Raw genomic sequence first — 8113 nt, forward strand, 5'->3', positions numbered from 1 at the left:
GTTCATCCAGCTCTACACCTTGTTATCTCAGATTTTCCAGCATCTGCAGTTCCTACTAATCCAGGATCTGCAATAATTTGTTCCTAAAAAGTAGGGCACTCATTCCTTTGAGCCCGCTCTGCAATTCAGTAAAATCATGGTTGCTCTGATTTCAATCTCAACTCTACATTTCTGCATTTCCCTGATAATCTTTCATCCCTTTAATCAAGCATTCATCTTCCTCTGCCTTAAAAATATTTAAGGATTCTGCATCCACTGCCCCTTTGAGAATGCAAATTCCAAAGTCTCGTAACCCTCAGAAAATTTTCCTCATTTGTCTTAAACAGATGACCTCTTATTTTTAAACTATGACTCTTAATTCTAGATTCTTCCAAAGGGAAAATATCTTTTCACATCTATCCAGTCAAATCTCTTCAGGATTTGCACAGTACATTAATTCACCTGAACTCCAGAGGTTTCAGGCCTAGCTTGTCTAGCCTTTCTTCATAAGGCAATCCACTCATTCCGGATTCAAGAATGCAGTTCAATACCATCTTCTCAAGAGCATCTACAGCAGTCATCAAATGCTGGCCTTGAAGCAACATATCAAATCTTTAAGTTTTTAAAAGGACAAAAAGAAATTGAAGGAGTCAGTCATTTGGCACCCTGAGTCTGCGCTGCCATTCAACAAGATCATGGCTGAGCTACCTCAGGCATCAACTCCCCTTTCCTGTCAACTCATCATAGCCATCAACTCCCAGATATTTCAAAATCTACCCACCATCACTTTAAATATTTTCATTGATCTAGCCTCCATAACAATTTGGGGCACAGAATTCCAGATATTCATTAAATAAAAGCCAAAAGAACTGCGGATGCTAAAGTTCCGAGGAAGGATCACCAGACCCAAAACTTTAACTCTGATTTTCTTTTCACAGATGCTGAGCTTTTCCAGCAACTTCTGTTTTTGGTCCAGACATTCACTACCGCCTGGAAGAAAAGAAATTCCTTCACGTTTGTGTTAAATGAGCGTCTTCTTATTCTGCAACTATTTCCCCTAGTTTGAGATTCGCCCAGGAGTAGGAATAACTTTTCAACATCTACATTGTCAAGATCCCTCAGAATCACATTTGTTTCAATAAGATCACCCCCCCATTCTTCTATAATCTACTGAATAAAGGCTTAGCCTCTTTAGCCGTTAGCGACACATCATACCCTCCATTCCCAAGAATCAGACTAGTGAATAGCTCCTCCAGTCCAGATCTGTCTATGCTGCATTTTTTTTAAAAAGAGATTTTCTCTATTAAAATAAGAATCTACCTTATAATTCTTCCTACCAAAGTGCATGACCTCACACTTTCCTACATCAAACTATCTGCCACGTTTTTATCCACTCAACCTAAAGCCCATGCAAATTTCTTATGTCTTCATCACAACATGCCCTCTCACCTATTTTTGTAACATCAGCAAATTTGAATAGATTACACTTTGCCTCCAAGTCATTAACATACAGTTATCAATTGTTAAGTGATTTAAAACATCTTAAGGCAGAAGGTTTATGTTAGTACTCAAATAATTCTGCTAATAGATATGGATAACAAGTATAATTTTGTCAAAAGTACACAGGAACATAAAAATGTAAGAAAAATTAAAGTACATTCCTTACCCGAACCATCTGAACATCCGATTCTATTTTGAACAATCGATTGTTTAGCCTCCATAACCTTGCTTGGTGCATTACCATCTTTGGCCTTTCTTCACCATTCACATTCTGTCACATCATCCTTTCCCATGTACATATGCTACTTATATACTTCAACTCCTACTGAACCCAACAAAGTCTACCCATCTCAAACAGCTCCTGCTCATTGACCCATAATGACTCGAGGTCCAGAAGCATCCACCATTGACCCTGGTCCACTCAGTCAAATATATCCATTTGCAGACATTGTCTGCATACATAGTTCAACCAACCACCAGACATACTGCATTAACAAACAGCTCGATCAATCAGCAATCTTCATTGTACATTAGTATTGAACTCACAGAATCAAAGTCAAACCTTTTCAAAAGACTACTTTGTTGCCGTCAATTCAAATCTCTCTCTCTGGCTACTGTTTGAAGTTGAATCAAATTGTAAGCGAATTCCAGATTTTCTTTGGCCCCCAAAGTCTGAACTGTATTCATTTTATATCTACCCATTACCACCTCTATTTCATTCAAAACCTACATTTTTTAATCTATTAACTGACTGTTTTGATCTTAAAAACAACATACAAAACATACAATGTTTTGGATCCAGTGACCCTTCTTCAGGGGTTGTAAAGAAGGATCATAGAGTCATACTACACAGAAACAGACCCTTCAGACCAACTCATCCATGCAGATCAGATACCCTAAACTGATCTAGTCCTATTTGTCCACATTTGACCCATATCCCTCCAAAACCCTTTCTACTTATGTACCCATTCAGATGCCTTTTAAATGCTGTAATTGCACCCACTTCCACCACCTCCTCTGGCAGCTTGTTCCACACACACACCACCCTCTGCATGAAAAAAGGGTGTCCCTCACAACCCTTTTAAATCTTTCCCCTCTCGCCTTAAGCCTATGCCCTCTAGTTTGGCCTCCCCTACCCTGGGAAAAAGGCCTTGGCTATTCACTCTATCCATGGCCCTCGTGATTTTTATAAACCATTATAAAGGTCATTGGGCCCAAAACATTAACTCTGCTTTCTCTCCACAGATGCTGCCAGACCTGGTGAATTTCACCAGCAAGTTCTGCTTTTGTTTCAGTTTTCCAGCATCTGCAGTTCTTCGTTTTATACAATGTATAAATTGTGTTATATCATGTAATATTGGCACACCCTAAAGTAATGTGAGTTAAGATTAGTAATACCATTTTATATAATTTTCATGTTCTTAAGATGTCTCCAGACTATCACTACAGAACTTTCAGGAAAATTCATTTTGGAGCATTTGAAGCACTATAGTGTTCTATGCTAAGTCTTTCAGCCAAAGGTTAAAGCGCACTTTTTAAATGAAACATCTGCTAACAACTATATCATTGTGCTTTTCTGGCAAAATAATGTTGTAGTTATATTTCTACTGGCCCGGTGGTTTCCATCACAATCAGGGCCAAAACACATACACACAACATTTTGACATTGATGTACACCAGCTTACTAACATAACTGGGCCACAATCGTGGAATCCACCCCCCCAAAGCCGTCATGCAAAGAATTGCACCGGCTGAAGAAAAAAATCACCTTCACTGGGACCGAGAAGCATGGGCACGGAGTAAACGAGCCATCCATGCTCCTAGAACAAATTCTAAAGATAGGGAGCTACAAATTTTGAAAGAGACAGAATTATTGTCTTATTGTCAAAACAAAAGTAGGTTTGTACAATGAGTATACTGTTCACGGCTTTTATGTAGATAGTCGAAAATGATAACTACAAATATGGGTTTATACACAAGATATTTTACTGAAGTCATTCAAAGGACACTTGAAATACAACCCTTTGACAACATACACCAGAATCTCCATTGAGGGCTTGACAAGGAACTGAAAACGTCTGCCAAAATCTGAAAACACCACTAGTAAAATTCTACAATTCCCATATATATATAAAAATAAAAAGGACTGACATGCGCAGTAGCAATTGGCCGGCACATTTTATTGTTTTAAATTTAAAAGAAAATGCAATGTCAGCGGTGAATTCTTCATCTGAGGTGAGGGATTATAGAATGGGTTAAATGCTTATTTGAAAAAGAAATGTAAAGAGAGTGTGGGGGTGGGGGGGGAATGAGGTTTGAACTTCAGGTCACCGGCAGAATGAGGTCGGGAGGCAGGCCCGAAGCTGCTCGAAGGGTGGGATTTATAGGAAAAGGAAGGGGGAGAAGAAGAAAGTATTAATTTGGTGAAGGTGAGAACTTACAGAACTCGGCGATATAATAGGACACGGCATAATTCTCCTCGCACCAGTCCAGAGTGGAGGTGGGCTCTCCCCAGAAGCCTGGCCGGTCATAGACGGGCGCCATGTTTGAAGGAGGAGGTGGAGAGGCGGCGGGACTAGGCCCCGTCACCATGGCAACCCTCCCCCTTTCAGCCTTGGCCCTGCCTTACCGTGACCTTCACCATTCCCACTCGGCGCCGCAGACTCTCCCTGAGCGGACTTTTTAAAACAGTCGAAGGGTAAAACACTGCGGACATCTAACATTTTGATTTCATTCAGGGAAGAGAAAGTGCTGGAGAAATTCAGCAGGTCTGGCCGCCTCAATGGAGGGTCCCGACCTGAAACGTCAGCTTTCCTGCTCCTCTGATGCTGCCTGGCCTACTGTGTTCATCCAGCTCTACACCTTGTTATCAATGGAGGGAGAAGTCACGCTTCCATCACAACATCACTTACGCAGAACTGAGAATAACTTCTTACATAGAACATAGAATAGTACAGCACACGATGTTGTGCTGACCTATTATCCTACTAAGATCAAACTACCCTGCATACCCATTTTACTGTCGTCCATGTGCCTATCCAAGAGTCGCTTAAAAGTCTTTAAAGTATCTGACTCCACTACCACTGCCGGCAGTGCATTTCACACACCCACCACTCTGCGTAAAGAACCTACCTCTGACATCTTCCCCTCTACCTTCTACTTTAGAAGATATGTAATTTCTCCTAGTTTAAACCTTGACCTCTTTTAAAAACAACCTCTCCTAAACGAATGTGACTCCACTCCCTACTTAATTGGTACACTTGCCTTTATTGGTCAGTGCATTGAGTATAGGAGTTGGGAGGCCGTGTTGCGGCTGTACAGGACATTGCTCAGGCCACTTTTGGAATATTGCATTCAGTTCTGGTCTCCCTGCTGTAGGAAGGATTTTGTTATACTTAAAAAGGTTCAAACAAGATTTACAAAGATGTTGCCAGGGTTGGAGTGTTTGAGCTATAGGGAGAAGCTGAATAGGCTAAGGCTGGGGCTGGGGCTGTTTTCCCTGGAGCATTGGAGGCTGAGGAGTGACCTTATAGGGCATAGATAGGGTGAATAGCCAAGGTCTTTTTCTCAGGTTGGAGGAGCCCAAAACTGAGGGCATTGGAACAAAAACAGAAGTTGCTGGAAAAGCTCAGCAGATTTGGCAGCATTGGTGAAGTAAAAATCAGAGTTAACATTTCAGGTCCAGGACCCTTCCTTAGAACTGTTCCTGATTTACAGCCTCTAGAGGGCATAGGTTTAGGGTGAGAGGAGAAAGATTTAAAAAGGACCTAAGGGGCAATGTTTTCACGCAGAGGATGGTGCGTGTATGGAATTAACTGCCAGGGGAAGTGGTAGAGGCAATGACAACATTTAAAAGACATCTGGATGGGTACATGAATAAGATGGGTTTAGAGGGATATGGGCCAAATGCTGGCAAATGGGACAAGATTAATTTAGGAAATCTGGTTGGCATGGACGAGTTGGACTGAAGGGTCTATTTCCATGCTGTACAGCTCTATGACTCTAATTGGCAGTAATTCATTGTCAATGCGTTTCACCACATGTCAAATCTTTTGCAATTCCTTTGCTTAACATTTCTTCATATCCATGTTCATTCACTTAATGTCTTTCATCCCTCAAGCACTTTTATGTGAAAATGGGATGGTAATGGTAAAGTCATCATAGTCCTGGAGGACTGCGCTCTCATTAGAAAGTGACAACTGGTGGTGGTTTAACCTGGGGTTCACCACACCTCAGGCGAAGTGTGAGGTTGAGAAAGTGGAATCTTCATAGTAACCACATCTGGTGCACGAGTTGACATATGGATTCTCGGCATGACTCTGCTTCCCAAACCATCTGTCCGGCCAACTGATCCCCCTAAAAAAAAAGGGATGCTGGATTAGAGGAAAAAGAAATCCAAAAGCTTTAATTCCCAGTTTGATTTTATTCACGGAATTTAAATTCCACCTGCCACCATGGTAAGATTCAAACCTATGTGCCCAGTGCATTAGCCTGGGCTTCTGGTCTAATGATGTTATCACTATACCGCTGTCTACCCTTGAGACCCTCTTAATTCACTTAGAATTCACCAAAAATCCATTTACCTCTGTCTTGAGTGTACTGAAAGATTGAATATTCATAGCTCTGTGAAGTTGATAATTCCTTAGATTTAGTACACCTCATGTGAAGAAAGGCTCCCTAAGCCCAGTCTTAGATGGCCAACTCCTTCCTTCCAATGGACCTGAAGGAATAAAATTCTGTCCTGCCAATAGTGAATTTTCAAAGCCAGTGAGGTTAATTAGCAATAACTAACCATTGTCATTGTCTTTTACCAGAGCCAAAACTCAGCCATTCTTTTTATTGGCCTTCATTCACATTCATACTCTTTCTTTTATGCTTTACAAAAAACATAAAATGGACTGAGAAGGTCATTAGCCTTTGGAATTCTCTTCCACAGATAGCAGTGGAAGCTAAGTCATTGGATATGTTCAAGGATTTTTATTTTTACATTAGACAAATGTTTTGATTTGCAGGGGAACAAGAGTTACAGGAGACAGGCAAGAAAGTGAAATTAAGGCCACTATCAGATCAGCTATGATCCTATTGAATGGCAGAGCAGATTCAATGTGGTGAATAGCATTTTTCTTTATTGTGATGTTAAAGTTCATTTTTAATGCTGGGATTGATTGGTAGTAATTAGCAATTATTGTTGCCTTTCACCAGATTGCAAATCACTTTGGGAAGATAAAGCAAGGATCAAGAGTGCATCATATAGTCCTTTGAACCTATTTCACTATTCAATATGATCATGGCTGATCTTCTGCCTCTTGATTCCAATACTTGAAGTAATTTATGTCCATATGCAGCATGACCAGAACAAACATTCAGGCTTGGGATGATAATGGCAAATAACATTCACACCACACAAGTGCCAGGCAATGCCCACCTCAAACAAGACTAAATCTAACCATCTCCCTCTGCCATTGAGTAGCATTGCCATTGCTGAATCTCTCCCAACTGTCAGTTTCAATATCCGCCATCATCATATCTCGCTTGTTCTTTTAGCAGAGACTTGAATGCTTTGGAGTCAAGACCCAGTGGTCAGTTCACCATACAGAATGTCTTTGCATACACAGCCATCATCTATCCAATGAATGAGGCCAAACCAGTGAAGACGTCTTTGACTTAAAAATGAGTGTATTCTGATAAAATTACTGTGCTCCAGGTCTGAGTTTGTATCCTTGTCCTGCCAAGAGATATTGAGGCAGCAGAATTAATGGGTTGAACATTCTGCAACAGCTCCAATGTATTAAAGTTTCATGAACACGTAAGACAAATGTGAAAATCTTTTCTGCTACCAAGATATACTATCCATATTTAACCACTATGAAGGAGTGCAGTGAGGTTACAGATAACACAGCAGGCCAGGCAGCATCAGAGGAGCAGGAAAGTTGACGTCTCGGGTCGGGACCCTTCTTCAGAAATTGGGAGGCGGAGGGGAGCTCAGAAATAAAGAGAGGAGGGGTGGGGTTGGAGAAGTTAGATGGGATAGTGATAGGTAAGTGCAGGTCGGCAGTGGTGGGGATTGGTCAATGAGGTGGGAGGGGCGGATAGGTGGGAGAGAAGAGGGACAGGTTGTGTCAGGTCAAGGAGGCAGGGAGGGTTGAACATGGGATGAGGCCAGAGGTGGAGAGATTTTGAAACTGGTAAAATCCACATTTAGGCCATTGGGCTGTGGGCTCCTGAGGCGGAATATGAGGTGCTGCTCTTCCAGTTTGCGGGTGGCATCATTGTGACACTGGAGGAGGCCCAGGATGGACGTGTCACTCAGGGAGTGGAAGGGGGAGTTAAAATGGTTTGCGACCAGAAGATGTGTCGTTTGTTGCGAACAGAGTGCAGGTGCTCTACAAAACGGTCCCCGAGCCTCTGCTTGGTCTCACCGATGGAGAGGAGGCCACATCGGGAGCAACAGATGCAGTAGACAATTAATGCTGTTCTAGTTGAGATTGCTGAACTCCTGTTTAGGGCAGGGATTGAACCTGTAACCTGCCTGATCTATACAATTCACTCACCACCCTAGGCAATGCATTTCTCCCCTGAACCAACTGTCCAAGAGGCTCATTTAATGACAAAAAGAAGCTGGAGAAACCAACAA

At 41.8% G+C, this 8113-nt stretch overlaps 1 long non-coding RNA gene across 1 annotated transcript; it reads left to right on the top strand.

Moving 5' to 3' along the window:
• Positions 1 to 3801: 3801 nt before the first annotated feature.
• Positions 3802 to 7289, top strand: LOC125482373. Its single transcript, XR_007261624.1, has 2 exons — positions 3802 to 3908; positions 7024 to 7289. It is a non-coding gene; the product is annotated as an uncharacterized LOC125482373 (long non-coding RNA).
• The last annotated feature ends 824 nt before the right edge of the window (positions 7290 to 8113 follow it).

This window comes from Rhincodon typus, unplaced genomic scaffold, assembly GCF_021869965.1.
Source record: "Rhincodon typus isolate 14 unplaced genomic scaffold, sRhiTyp1.1 hic_rhity00009476, whole genome shotgun sequence".
Lineage (NCBI taxonomy): Eukaryota > Metazoa > Chordata > Chondrichthyes > Orectolobiformes > Rhincodontidae > Rhincodon > Rhincodon typus.